The following is a 27,011-nucleotide window of genomic DNA, read 5'->3' as shown; positions in this document are numbered from 1 at the left end:
CCCATGGTAGTGTTTGGGGTGGGGGCGGGGAAACATGCATATGCTACCTGTGTGTGTTTGGGGAGGGAAACATGCATATGGTACCTGTGTGTGTAAGGGGTGAGGGGGGGGAACAAGTTACTTACCGGTAACTGTTGTTCTCCGGCATGCATCTGGCATGGATTCACATGCTCATGAATATTCCCCGTCATCAGGCTGGGAAACCTCGGTAAAGAAAAAATCAGTTTCATTTTCGTTTCTAAACTGTCCTTCTACTAATAACCAATCACTGGTCTCTGGGTCATACTGCCCCCAGCCAATGACTGCCCTCTACCTAAGCCCCTCCTCTGGAAGCCATCTTTATATTTGGTAGCACGTAAAGTGGCAGTAGGACCAAGAGAAGAGCCGCAGAGGGGTTGGAGGGAGGGTTCGCATGTCAATCCATGCCAGACCCATGCTGGAGAACAACAGTTACATGTAAGTAACTTGTTCCTTCTCCAGCATGGGGTCTGGAATGGATTCACATGCTCATGAATACAAGAATACATAGCAGTACACACATGCAGAACCACGGGAGGTGGCAAGGCTCAACATTAAGCATTAAAGTAACTCAACATTAAGGATCTCTTACCTCCTCAGCAGGCTCACCTTCAAGCGAACAGGTTGCCCAGCACTGCCTGGCCGACTCTGGACTCCTCCCTGGAATCCCGGTTGACGCAGTAGAATCTCGTGAAGGTGTGTGTCGACCTCCATATAGCAGCCCTGCAGATGTCCACCAGGGGCACACCAGACAGGAATGCCGTGGTAGCAGCGATCGCTCTGGTTGAATGGGCTCTCGAACGGCCGGACAATGGTCGGTTTGCCAACCGGTGATAGTGCATGATGCATCCGGAGAGTCATCTGGAAATGGAAGCCTTCGAGAGTACCTTCCCTTCATTCACAGGTCCAAAGTTCAGAAACAGATATGATGAATTCCGAAGACTCTTTCAGCGAGTGCCAAGTCCTCTCAGCCGGCGACGAAGGCGACGGGAAGAAAACAGGTAACACCAAGGGCTCATTGAGATGGAAATCCTATGGCACCTTGGGTATGAAAGAGGGGTGCGTCCTCAGCACTACCCTCATCTCGTGGAATGTCAGGTACAGAGGTTTGCAGGAGAGGGCCTGGATCTCCCCCACTCATCGTGCAGAGGGGATGACCACAAGAAACGCTGTCTTCCACGATAGGAACTTCAACTGTACCAAATGCAGAGGCTCGAATGGAGGGCCCATGAGCCTGGTCAGCACCACGTTGAGCTCCCACGCCATGCCACAGCCTTCACCGGCGGGAATGAGCGGAACAGTCCTTTCATGAACTCCTTCACCAGGCGATGAGACCACAGAGATGACCTCCCTGCAGTTCTGGTGTAGTGGTAGATCGCCGCCAGATGGATTTTGATGGAGGCGTGTGCCAGCCCCGCCTTGGCCAGTGACAGTAAGTACGGAAGCACTTGAGGGGCCATAATCCGCAGAGGGTTGAACTTCTGTGCATGGCACCAGACGGAGAACCTCTTCCATTTCTGTCCATAGCACTTAAGAGTCGAGGACGCCCTGGCCTTTGCAAGCACCTCCTTGCAGTCCGCCGGGATATCGTACTCTCCGAACTCTAGCGCTGCAGGAGCCAGGCCTGCAGGTTCAGCGATCCCGGGTCGTGATGGAGGATGGTGCCTCCTTCCCTGGCGAGAAGATCTGCGTACGTCAGCAGTTTGACTGGGGGGTACGCTGACATGTTCAGAAGGTCCAGGAACCATATCTGCCTCGGCCACGCCGGTGCGACGAGGATCATCCTGCACCAGGACCATCTGAGTTGACTGACGAGTCGCAGCATCAACGGCAACGGTGAGAATGCATACAGGAACAGGCCGTCCCAGAGGAATGAGAATGCGTCGCCCATGCTCCCCGGCTGGGGAAACCTGCTGGTGAACCTCCGGCACTTGGTGTTCGTCGCTGTCACAAATAGATCGATCTGGGGATTGCCCCATCGTCGGAACAGGAGATCCACTTGATCCTGCCGAAGCTTCCACTTGTGGCAAAAGTGCAGCTCCCTGCTGAGTGAGTCAGCAATGGTGTTCTTTATTCCTGCCAGATGGAAGGGTACTAGGAACATCCCGTGGGTAACGGCCCAGTGCCAAAGATCCTGTGCTTCCTTGGTTGGGGCTGGGGATCTGGAGCCCCCCTGCTTCCGGATGTAGAACATCGTGGTGGTGTTGTCGGTGAAGACCCTCACCACCTTGCCCTTGAGGGATGGGAGGAACGACCTGAGGGCCCAGAACATGGCTCGGAGCTCCAGGACGTTTATGTGTAGCGACCTCTCCTCCGGGAGCCAAAGGCCTCTTGCGTGGAGATCTTCATTGGGTTCGCTCCACATCCTTCCAGGGAGGCATCCGTCGTGACCGTTTCCTGATGTGCCGGGGTCTGGAAGTCCGTGCCCGCCGCTAGATGCGCGCGGTTGCTCCACCACCGGATCATTTGGCGGAAAGTCTCATTGAGGGAGATCTTGCCTTTGATGCTTCCCGCCACTTGCATCCAACGGGCGTCAAGGAACCCCTGCAGTGGCTGCATCCGCAACCTGCACAGACGCACCAGGTAGATGCACGATGACATCATGTTGAGCAGGAACTTGATGGACCTCACCCTGGCCACTTCCATGGTCAACAGGCATTGTACCTTGCCTAGGATGGCTTTCGTCCTCTCCTCCGACGACGAAGCCAACCGTGCCACTGTGTCATGTCTGGCTCCCAGGAACAGGGCGTCCTGTGACGGTACCAAGTGGGACTTTGCGAAGTTGATTGAGAATCCCAGTTCTATGAGCAGCTGGACGGTCTTTGCTGTGTGATCGACGGCGAGTTCCCTTGACTTTGCTTGGATGAGCCAATCGTCCAGATGGGGTATACGTGGATCCCCTGCAGGCGCAGCCGCACCGCCACCGGTGCCAGGCACTTGGTGAACACCCTTGGCGCTGACTTCAACCCGAAGAGCATGGCCTTGAACTGGTAGTGTCGCCCTTGGACCACGAACCGTAGGAACTTTCGATGTCCTTTTCGTATGGGGATGTGGAAGTAAGCGTCCTCCAAGTCCAGCGACAACAGGAAGTCACCTTCCTCCAATCGTCCCAGCACATGCTGAAGGGTGACCAGCCGGAACTTCTGGGACTTGATATATTTGTTGAGGCGGCGAAGGTCTAATATGGGCTGCCAGCCGCCGATCTTCTTTCGGACAAGGAAGTACAGTGAGTATACTCCAGATCCCCGGAGCCTCTTTGGGATGAGTTCTATCGCACCCTTTCTCAGCATTGCTCGTACCTCCAGAAGCAGCTGTGGCACATGCTTTTCTTTCCTGGCCACAGGTGGGAAACTGAACACTTCCTTTGGAATTCCAGGGAGTGTCCATTGGCCAAGGCATCCAGCGGTCGGTGGAAATGGACTCCCACACGCTGACGAACTTCGCCAGCCGGCCTCCCACTAGGGTGCTCGGGTGGGGGCCCGACGTCACAGCCGGTTCAGTCTTGATACGCAGAGGCCATGCCACACTGGCCTCCTTGGCGAAGACGACGATGTCCTCCTGTCTTGTTGTGGCCTCTGTAGGCTTCCTGCGACGAGGAGCGGGCTGCCTGGCGGTACGACGATGCACTGCCGCCAAATACTTTGAAGGCACCTTGAGACTTGCCTCCAGAGGTCCGAAAGGATGGCTGTCGCTGATGAGAGAACCCAAGGCCTGGGCCAGCTCAGAGTCCACCTTGATGGCCTGCAGTGACTCGTCTACTGCCTTGCCGAACAGGTTGTTCCCCCTCGAAGGGCATGTCCAGTACCCCGGTCTGCACGTCCTGATGGAAATCAGTGGCTCTGAGCCAACCGCGCCGGCGAAAGCAAACGCTGTTGCCCATCTGGCGAAAGCCGGTGTCACCAATGTCCATGGCCACCGTGATGGCGTGATCCAACGCCACTTCACCTTCCTGCTGGATTTCAAGGGCTTCCACGCTCTTGTCATCTGGGAGGAAGAAGTCCAGGATGGGAGCGATCTTGAACCACAGCTCCCTGTCGTAGCACGCCACGATCGCAAGGACGTTGGACACCTTGATGGTCGTCGCTGCCGACGAGATGACCCGTCGTCCCATGGCATCCAGCTTCTTCAGTCCTCTGCGTCCAGCGGGGAAGTGGAAGTTGATGCCGTCGCCCTTGCCGATTTCTTCTTGGCCACCGCGCAGATGACCGAATCTGAGGACGGTTGTCCCCTTAGGCACATAGGAGCGGAGTCCGGGACCATGGACGGGTTCTTCAGAAGAGACAGTCCTTCGTCCCAGATGTCCAGTAAGGGTACTGAGAGGACGGTCGTCCTCTAGGCCTCCCGTCTTGGTAGAGGAACCCTTCCTTCTTCTGCTCTTCGGGGAATAGCTGGAAAAGCTCTGATGCCCTGGCGATCATGGCGTGAAAGGAGCCAATTTCGTCGGGGGGTAGGCCCGGACAGGAGGTGATGGGAGATCCGTCACGTCATCACCACCGTCATCGTCCATCCCTGTCGTCACCGTCTCCATCCCTGTCTCGTCCCTTCGGAGGAGGGGATGGGGACAAGGCCTGGAAGGACGGTGGAGGATGGACTCGCCTCCGCTTGTTCGGCAGGCTTCCTGACAGTCCAGGCGCTGCTGGATCGTCTGCTGGTGGTAAGGGCAACCTCGTCCTAATCTCCGTACACAGGGTCTGCAACACTATCAAAATTGTTCCTGAATTGTCTTGTGGCAATGGTTGTGATGGGAGCGAAGGCTGGGGCGCGCAATCCTCCGCTTCCTCAACGGTCCGCGGGCCCTCGTCGGCACCACTGTTGCTCTCTACGTCTGCCTCGTCGGGATCCCTCTGTAGGCTCTGGCATCCTCGAACTTCTTGTCCAGGATATTTATGACACCAGCCAGCTCATCCTCGGAGGTGGTATCTGTGTCAGTCAGGGCTACCGTGCCCCCCCTCTTTCTCATCCCAGGGTTTCACAGGGGTCTTCTTGATAGGCTGAAAAGATGTTTCCCTCCTGGGTGGCAGGGAAACTCTAGGCCCGGGGGTCATTTCCACTGGGTTAGCCTCCGCAGGCTTCGCCAGGGCCACCACGATTCCTTCGATCGAGGCCTTAGCCGGGTGAATCTGGGCCTTCACGACCTTCGAGGCCTTAACCGTGGGGGGAGGGTCACCGCCTCGCTCCCCCTTGGCTGTCGCTGTCGGGATTGACCGGGGCTTCTCCCGAAGCTTACCCGGGTTCTCCGACTTCCTTTTCACCGAGCCAGAGCGTTGGCTCGTGGATGATGGCGTCTGTGACATTGCGCCCTGCCTGGCAGCTGAGGAGCCCGCACCAGCGGCACTCCCGTTGCCCATGGACTTGCAGTGCTTAGCCTTTTGTTGGGCCCCCATCGCCGGAGCTCCCTCAAAGGTCTTAAAAGACTGCTTGGACCTCTTCTTCTCACCTGCTGCTGGGCTCTTCCCCTCCTGCCAGTTAGTGAGCCGAGTACGACGGTCCTTCATTGTCCGGGCGGACATGTTCTTACAGAACGCGCAGTCCTTCTCCATGTGTGATTTGTCGTTGTGAAGGCAGTAGAGGCACCAAGAGTGCTCATCTTCCTTGAAGACATTCTGTAATCCACATCCTGGGCAGTTCCTGAACAGTTTGGATCCAGTAGACGTCGAATCTCCTTTGTCCTGGGCCTTGTCCGAATCGGGGTAGGCCTCAAAGGTCTTCCAGAATCCTCCAAGAAGTGTAATTCGATGAAAATCTGCCCTTGAGGGGTGAAGAAAATTCCGAAACTGGTCCCCGTTGATCGGAAGAAGAAATGGTGGAGCTTGAGGTTCAAATTGACAGAAAAAATAAGAGTAAACTCTTAGGAAAAACGCAATACGCAGTAAAAGCTCGAGAGCTAAGCACGAGGACTCCCAACACTTGAACGTGCGGTAAAAATCTGAAGATGGCTGCAAGAGGAGGGGCTTAGGTAGAGGGCAGTCACTGGCTGGAGGCAGTATGACCCAGAGACCAGTGATTGGTTATTAGTAGAAAGACAGTTCAGAAACAAAACTGAAACTGATTTTTTCTTTAGCGAGGATTCCCAGCCTGACGACGGGGAATATTCATGAGCATGTGAATCCATGCCAGACCCCATGCTGGAGAAACATGCATATGGTACCTGGGTGTGTTTGGGGAGGGGGGCATGCATATGCTACCTGTCCGTCCTCTGGCCCATGGGCGTGCATGTGGTGGTGACTGGACACTGTCCATGCTGGAATACACTGCGACCCTTACTCATCCCAACCTGAACATAACACTGACAATGCATGCCAACATACTCTGGCCAAATGTCACACTCTCAAGCAGCGCACTACCCTCATCATATCCACTGCACATCATCAGACCGTACCCACAGCACCATAGTGCACTAACATGCAGTCACAAGGCTTAATATACAAGACCGCATCAAAGCACCTCACAGATCATGCATGCATGAGTGCGTACAATGCTCTGGGAATCCACTGTCACTGGCCCTCCACCACAGGAACAACGCATACCCCCATGGCTAAATGTGTAGATGAATGCCAATGCAATAATCTACTTCTGAGAAGACTGCTGTAAATCCAACCCATCAAGTAGTCAACATCACCCATATGAGCGTGATTGGAGTGGTAAACATCCACTGCACATAAGTACCAGCATGCAAGTGGACACCCTGCATCATCAAAAGAACACATCCCTACACTTGTGGACCATAACAGCAAACACATTGTGGCATGATTACATGTGTGCAGATGTGTAGGGACATGTGCATGGCATCATGAAATTACTGCAAGCATGATACTCCAAACAACATGTGACATGGTGTATATCAGCCTATATCATCCGACACTGGCCTAAATGAATTTGATCGCATCACCTGCCACACATCCCTCACATGTGAGTACATCAGGGTCCCCCTCACTCCATCTGGGTGTGTGGTGAGTCTGATGTCAAGTTTCCTCAGTCCTGTATGTCGCACATGCCCACCACCATGGTTTGGCAAGCTGTGAAAAGGCCAGATAGTTGAACGTAGTCAATCGCTGCCATCAGAAATATCCTGCATATGAACATGAACAATGTACAGGCAGAGCACAGATGGAATTAAAGAATTACCCTCACACATACCTTATTATGCTCCCATACAGGTGATGCAGGCTATCCCCTGAAGCCGTGGCTCCTCACCCCTGTCAGGAATCCGCGGAACAGGCATGATGAGGACTACAATCCAGCTCATACACGTACCCGTCTCGTATCGAGCACACCTTCGGCCTGTTGAAGGCACGGTTTCGTTGGTCGGAGGAGCACTCCTGTACGGACCTGAGAAGGTGGGCAAGATCATCATGGTATGTGCCATGCTGCACAACATGTGCATCAGACGGAACGTACCTCTGCTGCCTGCATTGACCAGCAACCACCGGGTGAGGATGAAGATGATGAAGGAGAAGGGGTTGTAAATAGGCCAGGTGGCGATGCACATGAGGGACATGCTGTGCGCCAGTCTGTGATAGACCAATTGCACATGGATGCAGAGGGTGCCATGGATGTGGGATTCTGGGCACTGGGTGTGGGGGTAGATGGACACTGCACTGTAAACCAATAAAATCACACACACACAATAAGTAATGTCCAGTCATGTGCTTTTTTTGTACACCACGGGTGTATTAAGCAGGTGATATTTACAATGTGCATAGACCCTCTACCTCACACATACCCCCTCCCCCCCAAAACCCTCACACACCCCCTCCTGCCTCCCCCCAATGCCCCTAAACATGCTCTCCCCCCCAACACCCCCATACCCCTCCTCCCTGAAGTGCACTAAATGTCTCATGTTGCAATTCCAGTCAACCCCTGCTACTTCTGGTCCCTCTTCGGAGGAGGGGGTTTCATTCCACTGCGCTGTATGCTGCGCAGGGACCTGCTCACAGGGCTGGTCTGCGTCGAGCTGGCAGGTGTGGCAGATGATGAGGTGGATGGTTGCGGCTCGGTTGGCGCTGGACGCCGCTGCTCCAAGTTTTCTGCAATTCTGGCCAGGATCTGAGCCACTGCTGTGAAACCATCATGCACCCACTTGCTGTTCCTTTTTACAGCCTTGATGATGGCCACCAAGTTGGCACGCATCTCACGCCTACTTGCCTCCCCATCTGCAATGTATTGTTTTACAAGGTCATGCATCGCCTGTTGCTGGCCCTCTATCCTTGTCATGTGGCCCTGAATGGCCCAGATCGCGGTGGAGGTGGTTGGTAGATTTGCTGCGGTGGGCAATATGTGGCTGTTCACAAATGGAGACCACTCTGCATGTGTGCTCTGCCTCAAGACTCAGGCTGAGGGGTGCCCTGTGGGGTGACCTGGGGGTTTGGGGTTTGCACGGCATCCTCAGACGGGGTGCCTCCCTCGTGGGTGTGCTCCTCATCATGCCCCTCTTCCTCATCTCCACTATGGGGTGCAGATGCTGCTTCCTCCCCCACAGAACTCGTGGCAGCCGACTGCATTCCCTCATGCTCCGAATCTACAGTTGTGGCCACGTCCTGTGTGAAAGTTGACTCCTGGGGTGTGGTGGCAGGTGTTGGGTGGTCCTGTGCTGGTGGCTGTGCAGATGGTGGTGCACTGGTGTGTCCCTTGAGTGCCACTCGGACCATCCGACTGCCCCTGGATGTCGATGGCCTGGTTTCTTCGTCCATGGCCCTGGCTCTTTTGGCAGGTGTGGTGGCCTGGGCACCTGCTCCATGGTCATCACTGTCTACATCTGTGACAAAGAGAGGCAGGGCATCAGTGATGGTAGTACTTCCATCATGCATGCATTGGTGTCTGTGTAGTTTGTGCTGCATGGATCGTTGCATGCCTGTTGTTGTGGCAGACAGGGTGCGTGCTATGTTGGGGGGGTGGAATTAGCATCCCTCAGGTTTTGATATGTTTGCCGTGGTGTCTGCTGTGGGGCCTACATGTGTGTTGTGGCTTGCGTGCAGTGTGACACATGCTGCTTATCTGAGTGTCGGGTGTGTTTTGGGTATGGGTGCAGCATGCATGTTGATGTGACATTGGTGGGGCCAACATGTAGACAGGGATATGTGTATGTGTGAATGATGGGCCATGTATTGGCTCGCAACACTATCACATTTGTTGCCCGACACTGCACTTTGCATGTCATTTGTTTGTGGGGACACTCACCTTCATCAGCTGATGATGGTACTCCGAACTCCGCTGCACCAACACCTTCAATTCCCTCCATGTCTATAGTGGTGCTGCACGTTTCTTCCCACCTTGTGAGCTTTATGGGGGAGTGGGGCCCAATGCCTGTTGCCTGTCCATGGCTATGATTAGCCGACAGGATATTCCTCACACGTAGGCATAGATCATCCCACTGCTTCTTACAATCCTTCACAGTGCGTGCGGTGGTGCCAACCACACTGACCCTCTGCACCACATCCTCCCAAATCTGTTTCTTATGGAGCTGTTCCGGATGCCTCAGGTCTGAACAGAAAACCACGTTCGCCTGCTCCGCTATGGTATTAGCCAACATATTCAGCTCCTCATCACTGAATCTTGCCTTGCGCTGGCGGGGAGCGCCTTTATGTGTGGCTTTTGACATCTTCTTCGAGTTCTGCATGCTATTTTCCCAAAACAGGTCCTGTCTATCAAGGTTTGGCGCGATGACGCTACTTCTGGTTCCGCTGATGACGGCCCCGGTATTACCATTAGTGGTACTGCCGGGTACGTTATTTAGGGGTGGTCAGAGGCAGAGGAGTTATTCGCACATTTCATGATGCCGGTATCGGGGGGTTTGAGGGACGTTACCGGCATGGTGGTACAGCGGTTACCAGCTTGCCGCTACGCGCGTGCACACACTCTCGTAATCAGCCGCTATTTGCTGCGTCAAGGCTACCCGGACCCGTTATTATCGCCATGCCGGTAATGACGAGATTTTACAGCAAATCACTTAATGAGGCCCAATGTGTTGACAAGAGTGAGCCTGACTGAGGGATGTCCACAATGAAGTATATTAAAAGACATTAAGATTAGCGAATATTACCAAGAAACTTGCATTTGAAAGCAATAATGAACCCGATCGAAGAGGCGAACAGCCGAGTCAGATCTGAACCCAGAAGAGGGGGATCCAAGGGTGAGAAGCCAATACCGACCAACCCGTGAATGCAACAAAGTAAAGTACAAGAGGGAAAGCCTTTCAATGTATGCCATGCCAGAGTAAACCCGACAATGAAAAGCTGATCTTCGGGGGGGGGGTCTGAGCCCGGAAGAGGGGGAACCAAAGGGTGAAGAACTATCACTCAGATAAAACAAGAGAAGAGCTGTAGAACTTTTTGTTGAACTTTTTGCTCTGATACTTTGAACCTGTCAGGCCCTCGTAAGCAGGAACACATAGCTATCGGAGGTCTTGGTATCATTAAGGAACTTACTAGGGATCTGTGCCCGGAAGAGGGGGATCGAAGGGGTGAAAGACATCACCCAACATGCAAACATAAAATAACTTTTGTTTATTATTTTGAATACATCAGGCCCATGGCGGCAAGAGACTTTTTGGAGAAAAGAGACTTAACCACCGAAGGCCCTGATTGCTGAGAGCGGCACTGTTGGCTTGTGCTGGGGAAAGCTCGAGCATGTGCTGTGCTCCAGAATCTTACCTTATCCCGTGCTTAAAACATGGGGAAGGCCGACTCGGACTACCGCATTCTGACTTATTATTTGTGAACACCTCCTTCTTTGTTAAAAACATTATCCCATGCTTCGTTAGAATAAGGATAAGACGCCACTCGGACTGCCTTACTATTGTTTGATGGTCGAAGCTTGCTCCCATCTTAGATTTAAGTTTAGATTAGGCGTTTTTGCAACCTACCTACAACGTTTAATAAATACCCTTCAAGTGTGATCACTTGTGTCTGTCTTTACTGTTGCCACCACGAGTTCCTTACACTGTGCACTGATGTTCAACTGTCTTATTCTAACTATGTACCCTGACTATCCCCGCCCCACTTCTCACAAACTTCTCCCCAGCACACTATCCCCCCTCCTGCCACCAACTCCCCATCACACTATCCCCCTCCCACCACCAACTGCCCAGTTCACTATCCCCCTGCCTCCCTTCAGCCACCATCTCCCCAGCACACTATCTCCCCTTACCCCCCACCAGCAACTCCCCAGTATGGCCACTCAGGGCAATAAGTCTCTCAATGTTGCCTACAACCATGGCCTCTATTCCCCCTGCCAGCCCCTGGTGATCATGGGCTCAGATGGTGCTGGGAAGGATGCCTCGGTGTGTTCTGTCGTGACTCCTCTGTGGAGTTGTAGAAATTCCTGACACTCTGCCCATATACTGTCAGGGTGGCCGTACAAATCAAATAGGTGATGGCTGGAAGGTTTAGACTGAATCTTAACCACTGGCGTTGCTCTGGGCAACCTTCCAGACCATCGTTCTTCGCCTGCCAAGCCATTACAGAAGGGGAAACACCATATGCAAATCAGGCTTGGTCCCACCCCAAAAGGGGCAGTCCAGCCAGAACTGCTAGGTCACATCCCTTCTACACGAGACCACAAGCATCCCCAACAAGCATCCCCAAACATGTTTCCGCCTTGTTGGGCCTCATCAGTGAGGAGTAGCTTGCATCTCTAGGCCCAGCAGGCACAGGACCCAAGTCTGGGCATACCCGTCCCACTCGGGGTGACAAAGCAACAACAAAGAGGTGATGGCTGGAAGGTTTAGACTGAATCTTAACCACTGGCGTTGCTCTGGGCAACCTTCCAGACCATCGTTCTTCGCCTGCCAATCCATTACAGAAGGGGAAAAACCATATGCAAATCAGGCTTGGTCCCACCCCAAAAGGGACAGTCCAGCCCGAACTGCTAGGTCACATCCCTTCTGCACACAAGCATCCCCAAACCTGGCCTAGCAGTTCGGGCTGGGCTGCTACCATTGGTGACAGTAGCAGACTGATTTGCATATGGCTGGACCCCTTTTGCAATGGTGCAGACAGGCTAAAAAAACAGTGGTGTGCAAGGTTGCCCAGAGCAACGCCAGTGGTACAGATTCATTCAAAACCTTCCACTCATCACTTTTGTGGTCACTGGTGGCCATACATGCAGCTGCCTCCCGGCTCCTACCCATGTTCTGCACAATCCCACGGGTGGCCCCTTGTAGGCAGTCATAGATTGCCTATAGGTGTTCAGTGTGTGTGTGTACCCTATTGCCTCCATATCCCTCTCTCTGCACTCCATGTCTTCCAACCTCTGCAGAACAGTGCTGCTTGGTGGTGTGTGGCATATGAGAGAGGGGCTGTGCACTGGCCCTGGGTTGTAATCAGCGGAACCTTAAGAGGATGTGTCAATGTCCAGTTCAGGCATCTGAGCACGCTGGCAGCAGCAAGGGCTGCCTTGGGCCTATGAACGCTGGCAGCGTGGAGGGCTCTCCAGGGTCTGTGGACGCTGGCAGCGTGGAGGGCTCTCCGAGGTCTGTGGCCCTTCTGTAGGTGGTGACCCTGGACTGGTGTCTCCCTGTGACTCCACAGTCGCCCTGTCAGCAGGTGTGGCCTCAGTGTGTGAGCCTCCAGCTGCAGGAGTGGGTGCAGTGTGCCTTGCGCTGATCCTGGTGGCCTGTGGAGTGGACTTTGGCTTAACCCTGTTGTGTTGCGGTGTCTCAGGGTGGGCTATCCGCCTCGGCATAGCCTGATTGGGCCTTTACAGAGTGGTGGTGGTGTGAAAGACCTTGAGGGTCTGGATGTGCCGCTCCGAGATGGGCAGCCTGCAACCTCCTCCTCCTCTGATGCCTCTGGCAATGCATGAGTGCTTGTAGGGGACAGAGGAAATGTTGTCAGGTATGGTTCCCCCAGCGGTGTTGGCATGTGAGACACATTTGCTATGGTACTTTGTGAGGCCCCCACACATATGTGCAAATGGGCATGGTTGGTCAGGGGAGATTGTATGTGGGCCAAGGATCATGGAGATGCTTGTAGCAATTAGTTTGTGATACATGGCCAGTTGGTATGTGGCCTGTGTGTGGGGAGGGCCGGGTGTCCATGCTGGGGCATCTGATGTATTTCTTGCCCCCACATCCCCACCCCGGGTGGCACTCACATGGTGGGGGTGGGGTGGCTTAGTCCATGGCACTGGTATGACTCTATGGGGCACTGCTGTGCAGCCAGCAAGGCTACTCTCTGGTGCACAGTGATTGACAAGCTGAGCATCTGTTGGCGTGGGGGGATGTGTACTTCCCTGTGGCTTGTCTGCCATGCCAACATGGGGCAGGCCAACTGGGCCCACAACATGCTGGTGTGACTGCTGCAAGATGTTGTGGTTGCTGATGCACTTCAATCCCGCTGGCACAGGCAACGCCAGCAGGGGTGTGGTGTGCATGACATTTGGTTAGGTAACTCGCCACCCCTTCACACAGCTGTGATGCTTAGGGGTGCACTTGGTTCGCTGCCCCATGGCTTCTGTAGAGGGTAGTTGATGTACCACCCTGTCACTCCACCCTGTTAGCATACCCAGCTTCTGGGTCTGCTGACATGTGTCCCTGTCCACTGGGCCATTTTATGCTGGGCTGTCATTTGTGCATGCACTTGTTGTGTTGGGGTGGGGTTTGCCTCATCTCCTGCCTCCTGGCTGCAGGCACGCCACTGCACCGCTGACTCCCTCTATTCCTTCTATATCCAGCCTTGTGCTGCTCTTTTCCTCCCAGGCAGTGAGGACCAGTGCTCCACAGTGCCTTCTCCAGTTGCCAGGGACTCCTGGCAGTGTTGGGACAGCATTCCCTGCACCCTGAACCTCAGGTGGTTCCACGGCTTGCGGCAGTCCTCTCGGTCACATGGTACACTTGCCACTGCAGTCACATTCTGGCTGATGGCATGCCATATGTCTGTCCTGAGCTATCCGGTGGTCTTGCGCTGCTGACTGTGACATAGTTCTTCACATTAGTCAATAACCTCCTCTGTGAGGGTCGCCAGCTCCCTCTAACTAAATTCTGGTTTTCGCAGACGATGTTCTGCCACCTTGCCTCTGATCCTCTCCTGGGGCATTCTGGCTGTTTTCCAAGACCGAATGGTTGCAAGAAGTGAAGATATTTGATGGATTGTGTTTTGCAAAATGGCCACTGCAATGCTTGCCGTTCAGGCGATGGCACAATTTCTGCTGGCGGCAGCATTATTGGCGACAATTTTTCGGTAATAACAATTTTTAGGCACAGTTACCATGGGTGCTAATAGTGCTACCGCCAGAGTCCGGCGTGCGTGCCTGCCAGGTTGTGATGTGGCATTAATACCGCTGTATGACCCGGCGGTAACGCAATTTGCACTCAATGGAAATTGTGGCAGATTACCGCCCAACTAATTATGTTGTACTATGTGATAGGATGATCTCATACTTAGACACTCCTATTGAATACACCCTTCAGCCTCCATTGGGTGATTGGAATTTTCATATTTGTGGTGAAAAGGGTTGGTGGGGGCTAAAAAACCCATGTTCTTGACAGCAAATGTGTTTTTGTCTTATAATTTCTGACAGCAGTATGCTAACTCAATGAAATCAAGATCATCGGGATCTATTCTCTGGGATGCACACAGAGACATGTGGCACAAAATTGTGTCAGATTCGGTCATAATTCTATGAAATAATGATATTATCAATTGTTAAAAATATGGTATTAAATTGAAGAGGGGTCCTTGATCTTTCAACGCACTTGCTTTCTTGTTCCTACATATTAACATTTAACAGTTATGAATATTGTTAGTTTTTGCATTTTGTATCAATGATACCACAGAGGCTTATTTAAATCAAAATGAAAAATGCATTAAACCGACATTTTTTGCATTTCCACTGGAAGGCCCAGTGCTGCAGCACAGCCACACAAGTTCTCGTGGGTGTCATCTGACAATGATGGATATAACCTTTCAATAGGCCTTAATAGACAGTCTGGCAAGAAGTGGTGAAGAACAGGTCAAGAGGTGGCCACTAATGTATGTATCCCTCTTTTAAGCTGACCATTAGGTTGAGCATCTGTTCAGCTCAGATAGCAGTCTCTCCACCCGCATTGCAAGAGTCCCTCTCCTGATTTAATCTTATTTTTGCTTATCCAAGATCTGTTCCAGAAAGTTTCTCAGAAGCAGGGCTGATGGCTCCAAGTTGAAATTTAGGTCAGCTCCGAAAATCAGTCCATATGAGGCTGCATTGCTAGCATCAATCTTATTCAACCTTAATACAATACAAATATATGTTGTCATGTAGATAACAAGGTATATATAACTCGAAATACACCCACGTATCAATGAGCTGGGCTGCATTTAAAAGAAAATAACATGTTAGTTTACAGAATGACAGGAACATTGTTCTTTTTATTGCCTCTGAAAACATAGTAGCTTCCTATCAAATCACATGATGATTCATTGAAATCTTCTCACTTTTCAGTTCATGTATTGGAACACAGGCTGTGTTCCCCAGCTAGCTCAATCGGATGCTTTACAAATTCGAGGCTCTTTACACATGTATTCCATTTTAAACTGGTGACTTTTGCATTTCCTGATTTTCTTGGCATTGGTAAACATATTCTTGGGATCTAATGTACTCAAAGTTCTTTGATATGGTTATAATTGGAAGTGCTTTTCCTATGTGTGGAGTCCTATCTCTCTGGTGTACACTCTTATCATGGTAGGAAGTAAAAGGCAGAAACCATAAAATAAAGTGCTAACTTTTCCTGGTGCCTCCCTCACAAAATTTGAAAATCTCTCCCTACATTTTAATTATCCCAGCACTGAACCATCTGCTTCACACTTGAAAGAAGCAGAACGGTTTGCAATTGTTCAGCTTCAATTTGCTGTAGGGAAACAGTCTTAGGTTCCATAGACTTCTCCGGACCCATGCCAAGCTCTCTCCTTGATAACTAATAGTCCCAAAGACATTGTCTTCAAGTTGTGAGATAGTTCTCTAATGCCAGAATCATTAATAATCTGTCTCTGCAGTTTCACTCCCAGGCATTTAATGCAAGGCTGCTAGCAAGGTCACTCCGGCAAAGGGGTTCAGTGAGACTACTGAAGGCATACACTGCTAAATCATTGGATGAGCTTGTGAGGCTGGCTGAGACCTTGAGTTTATGTCCCGGAAGGACCTAGAAATGCAGTCCTATCACTAGGTTAATGTTCGCAGGCATGTCCTGCCTCGTACCCCTATCCATACTGGCACCTGATGTTGCCAACCCCTGTTTTCTCCTCAGCATACTCTGCTCTTTGGGTTCAGTCAGCACTGCACCACCACCTAGCGGCACAACACTTCCACTGTCCTCTTTTTTTATGTCTCATAGTCTTCATTTCTGTCTTTCTGAGTGTGTGTGCCTCCCCTCCCACACAAATGGTGTGCACCTCTCTTTTAGAACATGAGGTAAATATCATGACTCTTATGTGACGGTTGGAAATGGTTTTCTAAAGGACCCATATTAGCCGTGGTGATCAAATCAGCCACTGGATTGTTCTATCACTGACCCTATCTGCATAGTTGTGTCGATTTTAAGAAAGTACATTCTCTAAATGTCTTTATTTCATAATCGCAATTCCTGCGAACTACCAAAATCATGCTAGCAACGTAATTTATGGCACATGCAAGTCTCTGGCGATATGACAGAATAATCACTGGTCCAGCTTCTCATTGGCATCAAAGTAACACAATGCGCAAGACAAACAACGGCACATTATAGGGAGAATTCTCACCCAAATGCTAAATTCCCTCTACCTTAGAGCCCTCCAGCTCTTTTGCTATATTTTGGGACTTTGAACTTTTCATTTTCAATGTGTTTTACTCTTGTGTTCTTTGGCTATGGAGTTTCAAAACAGCTCCATAGGCATAATCTGTTTCTTGTGTGTCACACAGCACCTTCAGTGCAGTGGCACAGGGGTGTCTTTCAGACTCCCCAAGGTTTAAATACCTTCTCTGGGACTGACTACTGTCTATCAGAGCATGTAAAGTTAAACTGACTTTACTAGTCTGTTTAAATTTACAGACCCAGCACACACTATCTTCCTATATAGTTCTGGAGTGGTTGCCTAGCATCCCCTGAGTCTAAACACTCATGTAACATTCAAATGTTACTCTTTTTAAATGGTTGGTGGCAGTGGTTTTTAACAAACTACCATGATTTTTCCCGACCGCGAACACCGGTAGCTAAAAATCGAGTCCGCCATGTTTTCCAATATGGCGCCCAAGACCTATCTATAAAAACAGACTACGGTCGACTTTTTTCGCTATTTCTTTTAGAAAAGGTCCTTCTTGTGTTTAACTCTGCGCGCCAAACCAGGTTTGGTCCCTTTGTTCATTGGCCTTTGGCAGGCTTCAGTGCTGAAGCCCTCCTCTGGTGCCTGAGTTTCTGGGGTGGACAGGATGTGAGGGAGGTGCCCGAAACTCTCTGTGCTTGGTCTCCTAGGAGACCTGAATGCACTCTGGTGTGATTGGCCGGCTGGCTGTCTGGCAAGGACAGCCACCCTGCTGTGTGAGTGACAACCAGGCTGGAATTAATGGGGAAACATTTTTAAAAGCTTGCCTTTGGGACTTGGAAAGCGGAGTCGACCACTGGAACGAAAGAACCGAAGATGAGCTGAAGGAAGACGACTGCTGCAAATCCTGGTCCACTGGTGAAGCCCTGCTGCAGGTCCGAATTGCCTGAAACTCCATCGACAGAGAAGCCCTTCAAGGTTAACTTCTTCCCTTGAGTTTGGTGGGAACAACCAACTCGCAAGTCAAATGGACACCGTCCCTATACTGGGCGAATTTTCTTCAGAGTGCTGTGGAAAACCGGATAGCCAGTGGGAAGGATACCAGTCTGTGGTCTTTAAGGCACTCACACTTTAACCCGACGTTTTGGAAGGCTTGTAGCCTCTTCCCTGGGCAGCGCAGGAACCTCCCGACGTCCTCCTTCTTGTCCCCACGACTGAAGCTCAGGAACAGCGAGATCTGCGAGATCTGCCAGGAACAACTGCGTCAGCTACAGCTCTTCTTCATTTAAAAGGTACTGTGCAAGTGCGGTCCAGAACTCCGTTCGGCCTCTGTGAAAGTTTGTGAAACTTTCCCGACTTTGATGGCTTGTCCTTCCCTAAACCAACATCTAACTTTTCGTCTGATCAACTACTTCTATAAATCATGGCAAAGACTTAACCGTTTACTACCAGAACTGTGCTATCCTATCCAAGACTCTGAACCATTGACTTTGGCCCAGGCCTATTGAATTGAATTGCTGGTTGTAGTGAACTGAAACAATTTTCCCTGCCTCTGAAAGTATTTGTGCTGTCGATTCGTATAACCTTGTCTTTTGACCCCTTTCTAAAGTAACTGAAGTGCCATTTTGTTCCCACTTCAGGGGAGCTGAACTTGTTCAGAAACTGATTGGTTGTGTATTGTAGTATATTAGATTGTGATATTGAGCTGCTCTTGCTAGTGGAATGTTTTCCAACTGACTGTGTAAATAAATGTATATTCTTTTACCAAGAAACCTTGAGGAAGTGTTTGTTTGAATCACTGTGATTGCTAGTCCTTTGTGTAACCTCTTGTACTGCTCACTTTACTCTTGAGATAAGTCTGGCTGCTCAGCCACTGCTACTACATTACTGTGTAGTACAGGCTTATACCCAAGGTGAAATTGTACTGACACTTGTAGTCTTAATTGTGTGTAGTGTTCCCAAAGGGTACTACATGTGATTCTGACTAACATTACACTATTGAAAATTCAGTAGCAGATGTATGTCTGAGGTAAATCACTAACTCCGCCTCACCAATGAACTCAGAATGGCTTTATAGGGTGCTATCATAGTTCCTAAACTCATGCTTACCATTAACTTATCACATTTGAGAAACACACATCCCTACTTCCACAATCATGACCCTCCCCCCACTCATCCAAATTGTTTTTCCTCTATAATTTCGGTCATTCTAATGTCTAATTTTCCTTTCCTATCACCTCCATCCCAAAACCTGCCCTTCCTTTCCAAAGACTAAGGTCTAGCAATGCCATGGCAGAGTCACAATATGCCACAGTTCGGACAAGGTCAGGAGTCAAAAGACCACTACGGTGGTGACTGGTGCAGTATAAATATTGGATAACATAACAAAGGAAAAGCTGCGTATGTTGGCCCCAGAGCACTAATGCTCAATTACAGTTGGAGGTTACAATAAAGAAAACATACACACATTTTTAAAACATACGTGTACAGCAATCACTGCCTCAACAAATAGACACACACGCTGCACCCCTATCCGTGAAAAAAGTCCTTGAATTAGCGGCTTGTGTCAAAGCAATATTTCGAGAGGTTAATCCTGGCTGCTTGGAGTTAAATAACAAATATGTCAGTGTGTGCCCTCCTGCCTATCTCAGTGCTGGCTGTCAATCCTAATGCTTGTTATCCTTACAAGGCATCAGTTTGTTTGGCTGATCTCAGCAAGGTTTTCTTCGACAAGTATAAGTCTAATTGCTATAATTCCACTGTATCATTTGGATCATTGCAGTATTGTTGTGTTCTCTCCTCCTAGCACTGAAATAACGCGCTCCGGTGTTAAATTAGCAGGTTTGCGGATAGGCCACAAATGAATGAAAGTTAGTTAAAAAAAAAACGCAGGGAGAGCGAGAATGGCTTGGCAGAGGCGAAGTGACATGGCAGAGAATCCTTTGCATGTAATCAGGGCGCATTGTCTTCGCTAGCGGCGCCTACAAAATTGCTCTACGGGCTCCCAGGAAATTCAGTCACTTCAAACTCTTTGCTCATGACAAGCTTCTGCTTTATTACGGGGGGAGGGTGGCGTTGAGGGGGAGGAAGGAGCATGGTGCTGATTGAAACAAATATCTTTATTCCATCCAGGCTTATGTGAGCAACACAAAAACAGAGCCAAAAAGGGGCTCACATTTTAAACAAGATGTTTAATGTATTCTCCCTTTCTTTCATAAGACCCTCTTATAGCTGATATTGCTGTGGTGCTCGCAATAACGCAACCTACTATTCTCATTTTCAAATATGTTTTTCAACGGGCACAACGTGTAACATTAATTGATATGTATCCTTAATTTGATCAAGTAGAATTTCCATACAATTTAAGAATGTATGTCTACATTTTTACTGGCCAAATTGTTTAAATCGATGCCACCATACCTGTGCGTCTGATAGTGTTGTCCAACTATAAATGATTTCAACCTGAATGTTGTTGGATATATGCAACATAAAAAACCATTTTACACGTAAGCCTATGTAACTAAACCTTACAATTGTTAAAGGGTGTCCGATTTAACCTGATATGAAGGTGAGAGTATAGCTGCGTCAACATTAATTATCATCGAACAAACTTAAAGGACGTTAGCATTCTCGTCTGTTCTAATCACACGGGCGAACTCTGGTTAATTAACACAAAAACTCCCAATTTCAATAAATACAATTTTAAGATGGAGGGGCATTAACAAATAGTTTGAAAACCTAAAACAATCACAACTTCGCCAGTCATTTTTTATTTTATTTGATTGGATATTTGTAAGGCGCCTATATAACAAATGGTTTTCCAGGTTGCCACACGACAAAAAAGGGGTGTGGGGATGGGGGAGGGAGAAAGATAACACTAACGGTCCTACTAGGTCTTGTGACAGTAGGATCGTGCAAGTAAGCATTGCTGGTACATCATTAAAGACATCTCTTATAACAATGCATTTGCAAAATCGTTTTCCCTACTTAAAAAAATGGAAACACTCGTTTTTGACGACTATAACTATAATTGTATAGGAACCATTAACACACGCGTATGCAGAGAAATAGCGATCAGAGAATAAAAGATGTGAGTGATTAACATGCTAAGCCTGTAAAAGCAACACGTTTTGAAAGTGCGTATGTGTTTCATTATATGCAATGTGAAGTGCAGCCCTGAATTGCTTTCCGTCCTCTACCTCAATTTGTTGATTTTTTTTGTTTGTAAATTTCAATTGACTTTATGAGCATTCGTGTTATGTTTTGTGCACCATTAAGGAATATTTGTGTGCCTTGACCACCGTAAACACATGTTTAGGGTTTTAACATTCATTTTTGTTTCTCCATCTGCACTCGCTGCACATGTTTAGAAATACGGTTAAATGTTTTAGTCTCTAAAAGTAAATAATATAAATTCTCGACGTTTGTGTGACCTTCATGACTTCAGCCAAAGCTGAACTCTCTGTCAAGCATCTCAAAAATCAAAGCAATTTTCAGATGTTTTCATGGAAAGCCTCATTACAAATTTTCAGCCATCGTCTTCAGCACAAAAACATTGACCAAACGACTGCAATTAATTAATTAATCTTTTACAAGTCCCTGAGTGCATGGATTTAAACCTGTGTTGCTCTGTGTTGTCTTGTTTCCAAGACAAACCTGTTGCCCCTGAGCTATCCTCCCACTTGTAGATATGGTTGAGTGGGCTTTCTCAAAGGAAGAACACGTTTTGGGCAGCTTATTACTGTGTCACCATTCAACGAATCCACACGAAGCTAAATGATTTTGGATAGTTTAGTGTGATTTCCCGAATAGGGGGCAAAGTTATTGCAGGTGTTTTCAACATTTTTTAAATCCGGATTGATATCAGCCCAAACCACTTGATGGATTTCCAGCAAACTTTAGTGAGGAGTGGTGGCCTGAACCCAAAACAGTGTTTTTGCATATCTGGTGTTAATCCATCCAGCAGATTTTTTTTAAATGTCCAAAATGTAGGTAAAATAAACGTGTGATATCTCAGTTTGGTCAGCAGAACAAAACAATAAAAAGTTCGAGAGATCTTCTGACTACCCATTAGATAATTCACAGGTTATATTATCCAACCCAGGCTCAGTCCAATTTGCTGTTACTGCCCTATAGGGGAATTTGTTAAACCGGGCTCTAGGTATGAGAGAACTTTCTCTGAAATATTTTGAAAAAGCAAGGTATTTTTGCAGAGAATTACAGCAAATAATAAGATGAAACCGGTTGGCGGGTTTTGGGAATTCCATATGTTCACTTTGAGGGGGCAAATACCCCTCTAGCCTCCTCCTGCATGTCCACACATCAGTGCTATTAATGGGTGCTATGTTCACAAATAACAATTTAGCATTTAGCATAATTATATGATATGATATGGCATTTATAACGCACCTGTACACAAGTGTTTCAAGGTGCGACGAGGCAAAGGAGGGGCAACAAGGAAGACCAAGACAACAATCCTACTAGGCCAGGTGACATTGAGATCGCGCAAGTGCAGGGGAGGGGATAGGTAAAAGGGCAAGAGGAAAGGGGAGGGTGCAGTGCAGTACATAGGATAACAATAATAAATAAAAACCAATAAATACAATAAATAAAAGGTGCAACCAAGTGGTGGCAAGTGCAGGGGTAAGTGCAGACATCAGGTGTCAGGTGCTGCTAGGGGGCTACAGGGATACAGAGAACAGCCCCCGATTGCAGGGGGTTTAACAGGGGGGCAGTGCAGGTCTGCAACGGGCAGGGAGGGGACCTGGGCCCGAGAACAGAGGGTAGCGAGGTGACCAGTGCAATTTGAGTTCCAGCCAGGGGTTCGGCAGGGGAGAGTAGAGAAAGCAGAAGCAAAGATGAAGGTTTGAGGTGCTTCCGGAACCGGAGATGGTTCTCCTCAAGTTTCAGTGAGGCAGGGAGGCTGTTACAGAGGGAGGCCCCAGCCGAAGACCAACTCGTTGCTTGGAGAAGCGACTGACCATGAGGGAGTTTGAGGCAGATGAGCGAAGGGCTTGAGAAGGAAGATATTTAGGAAGAGAGAGTTGAAGGCATTGAGGCCCCAGAAGGCCTTGTGGACAATGCAGAGGGTTTTGAACTTAATCCTCACAGACACTGGGAGCCAGTGCAGAGATTTCAGTCCTGGAGGGATACGATCCCTGGGCTTAGGGCCAAGGACAAGTCTTGCAGTCCTGTTTTGGATGAGTTGCCGAGGGCAGAGTGTAGATGCAGACAGATTTGAAAGAGTCTGTTGCAGTAGTCCAGCCTAGAGAGAACCAGAGCTTTAGAGACAGTGAGCTTCTGGGGGAAGGAGAGGAAAGAAAGAATACCTCTGAGGAGGTGCAGCTGGTAGAGTGACTTCTTAGAGACGTCAGAGATGTGAGGAGAGAAGGAGAGTGTGGAGTCGAAGATGACCCTGAGGTTTTTAGCCTCACAGGTGGGAGCAGGTAGAGGGCTAAGAGAGGCTGGCCAGAGTGTGACAGGAAAGGAGGGAGCAGATGTGCCGATGAGCAGAATGTCAGTCTTACTGGCATTAAAGCAGAGATCATTGGCGGCACACAACTCCTGAATAGCAGACAGACTGTAAGAAATGAGAGAAGGAGAAGAGGTGGCTGAAGGGAGCCTGAAAATGAGTTGAGTGTCATCCGCATAGCACTGAAAGTTGGGGCAGAGAGTGGCAATGCAGTGGGCAAGAAGTGCCAGGTATTGGTTGAACAGCCAGGGAGAGAGGTTAGACCCCCAGGGAACACCACAGGTAGAGATAGAGATTGATGAGAGGAAGGACCCAAGTTGGACCTGGGAGGGTCGATCCGAGAGGAAAGAGGTCAGCCAAGCCAGTGCCTGATCGGTGATACCCAGGTTATCACGCAGACGGTTGAGCAGGATGGCTTGGTTGACCGTATCAAAGGCAGAAGAGAGATCAAGCAAGATTAGAACACAGGGGGTGTTGGAATCGAGGTTGGAGATCAGGTCTTCACAGATATTCAGGAGAGCAGTTTCCATGCTTCTGGCAGCCCCTGAAGCCAGACTGATGATCATGGAGACAACCAACAGATTCAGTGTGGAGATTAAGCTGGGAGATGGCCAGCATTTCCAGGAGTTTGCCCAGGAAAGGAGTGATGGAGATTGGGCGACAGTTAGCTGGGCAAGATGAGTCGGCAGAGGGTTTCTTAAGAAGAGGGTGCATGAGGGAGTGCTTCTGAGGGGAGGGGAAAACACCAGTGGCAAAGGAGTGGTTGCAGAAGTCGGCCAAAGCAGGAGCCAGGGTGTCAATATGGTCCTTGATGGTTTTAGAGGAACAGGGGATAACCTATTTTGACAAGACTTTCATAGATCAGACTTGTCTAGAAACCTTGTCAGGGGAGAACAGGGGAAATGCAGAGAATGGGGGAGGAGTGGTGGCCACAGAAGGGCCAGATGAAGAGAGGGGGGTAGAGGAGGGAGGAGGAAAGGAAGATAGAGAGGACAGGATGTCCTCAGTTTTAGAGATGAAATGAGAAGCCAGAGCTGTGCAGAGGGCCTGGGAGGGGACAGGAGAGGTGGAGACTGCAGCAGGATTGGCCAGCTCCCTGCAGATTTTAAAGAGTTCAGCCGAGTTGTTGGATGCCGCAGAGACGCAGGCTTGGATGTGGAATCTCTTCTTGGTGCGGACAGAGAGCCGGTATCGCCTTTGGAGCAGGCGGCAGGCCAGTTTGTCAGAGGATGTACAGGAAAAAATAATGTAATTATACATTTCCTCTTAGCCACCATGCATTTGCGTTTAAGGGTGACAAGATCTGGATCGTACCAGGAGTTGCACTTGGCTTTGGGCTTCAAGCGGATCCTCATGACAGGGGCAAGAACATCAAGAGTATCAGATACAGCAGAGTGGAGCATAGAGAGGGTTGTGTCAGGGTGTGAGGCAGCCGGAGGAGAAGCGGGGGGTCAGAAAGTGGCGGCGAAAGCCTCAGCTGACACACGGTTCATGAGTCCGATAACCAAGAAGGTAGGTGGCAGTGCTGGGGTTGGCTTGGCCTGAGGGGTGGAGAGAGTGAGCTGGGAGGAAAGGAGAAAGTGATCACTCCAGGAGAGAGGAGTGGTGAGAGGGATAGAAAGGGGAAGGTCTGAAGAGATCAGAACATCCAGAGTATGCCCTGCAGAGTGAGTCCGGCTAGAAGGGAGAATAGAGAGTGAGAAGGAGTCACAGAGGTCCCAAAAGAATCCAGAGGAAGGACAGGAAGCATCCAGGTGGATGTTAAAGTCACCAAGAAGGAGGAGTTAAGTGGTCGAGACCAGGAGGGAAGAGGAGAGGTCGGCCCAGTCAGAGAGGAAGGAGGAGACCTGCCCAGGTGGCCGACAGATGGTAGCAACAGTAAGGGGGTTGCTAAGAGAGAGAGAGAGCCTGCAAATGTGCAAAAGGGGAGTAGGCCTATGTAGAAATGACAGAGGCAGGAATCCACTCAGGGAAGATCAGGGCTAAACCCCTCCGAAACGATTGGACCTGGGTGTGGAGAGGATCTTGTAGCCATCAGGAAGGAGAGTGGCAAAGCTTGTGACAGAACTGGCCACGAACCATGTCTCGGTAAGACTGATGTGGGATATATTTACCAACTCAGGAGTACTTCCCCATATCCCCAAGCTTCACTTCAGCAAAACTAGCAAAATGGCTGCACTGGCTCCTTTCAGCAACAGGGCCTTGCCTCAAAACTGTGTTTTGCAGCTACAAAAGGATGTGTGCACTGTTTTGCCAAACACCATTGGGCAAGTTGGAACAGGGAGCACCCCGAGAAAGGCTGCCAGCGTGTGTTCTTGTGCGTACTAAAGGAGCGAAGTGAGAAGCTGTGCTGCTTTGCTGCTAGCCCAAAGTTTCCCAGTGAAAAAAGAAAATAATTTACATTTAAAATGATGCCCCTCTGATGCTCTTTTCATCTGTTCTACATTACTCTGCTTTTAGCAGTAAGGCCCTGCCATGCCCATTCATATTCAGATTGTGCCCCAGCAGGAGAGAGCATTATTCCTGAATGGCAGGCTGTATCAGACCAAATCTGGGAAATCAACAGAAACTTCATTTCAGCTGCACGGAAAAACGCCTGACTTTTGGTCTACAAAATGTCAAAAATCACTGCTCAAAATAAACCCTGGCTCTCTGGGCCTATGTCAATTTCAGTGGATCTGTGTCTTAAACAGATTGCTGAATAAGGGAAACTGACTAGGGCTGTAAAACAATGTTTAGAATTCAGATGCGAGAGAAAAACCCAATTTGAAAGGGAAATCCCAGCAGACTTCACCACATGTTTAAATGTGCTTTTGCAAAATAAGAAAAATACCTATGTTAAAGGTGTATGTTGGATAAGGCCCTGTCCTGGCCTAGCAATGTAAAGCAGTTTTTGCTGGGAATCATATATGGGATGTTTTATTTCAATAGGCTTGCTTCTGATTCAGAACAAAATTAAATAAAATAAATAATTAAATGCATTGGTTTGACTGAGGAAGCTCCAGAACAGGTTTTTCTGCTGGCTAAACTGATGCCTTCCCCCAAAAGGAGAAGTGAATATGTTCCAGGAGACAACTTCTGGAACATATTCACGTTAATTGTTACCTTTGGAAACTTTGAATGGACCAAGACAAAGAAAAATCACACGCTCGTCAGACTTCTGTCTGTGCTCCAGGCTGAGACAATAGATTCTGGGACACCAGCGTGTGAAGTGGGGAAGAGGCCATAAACATTCATTCAAACTGGGAAACCCCCATGGCCACCCTGGGCTGAAACTGACAGTTGGTGGTAGCTGAAGAACAAAACATGGTCCCATTTGAAGGACAAAGGCTGACCATCTGTCTCAAAATACTATTTGAAGAATACACTTTTAAGACTGTTAATTTTGTAACCAGATAGTGCAGAAATGTAAAAGTTGTACAGTTTAAATATGATTTTCGTGGCTTCTAAACAAGATATTGCGGCCGTCCATAGCATGTATGGGACACAAACGCCAGGAGAATGTAAATCATGGGGAAAGTACATATGGTGGAAAAATAATAGAAATATGCCCTATGATAATATGCACAGACACCCAAAACTGTGGGATTTTGGGTGAAGCAGTTCTTACTAAAATCGCAAAAAACTATTAGAAGGGCGACACAATGGCGTACAAACATGAGAATTGGACTGCAATGCTCTGCGTGAAATATGTCATCTGCCTATGTAATTTGTTAAAGTCCCACAACTGTAAAAATGTGTAATGTATGTTAAGAATAATTTTTGGCAAAAATGACTGCGGGAAGGCTTTGCACCTCATAAAACTCAACCCC

This window comes from Ambystoma mexicanum, chromosome 7p, assembly GCF_040938575.1.
Source record: "Ambystoma mexicanum isolate Mex_15411 chromosome 7p, UKY_AmexF1_1, whole genome shotgun sequence".
Lineage (NCBI taxonomy): Eukaryota > Metazoa > Chordata > Amphibia > Caudata > Ambystomatidae > Ambystoma > Ambystoma mexicanum.
This window is presented reverse-complemented; position numbering follows the sequence as displayed.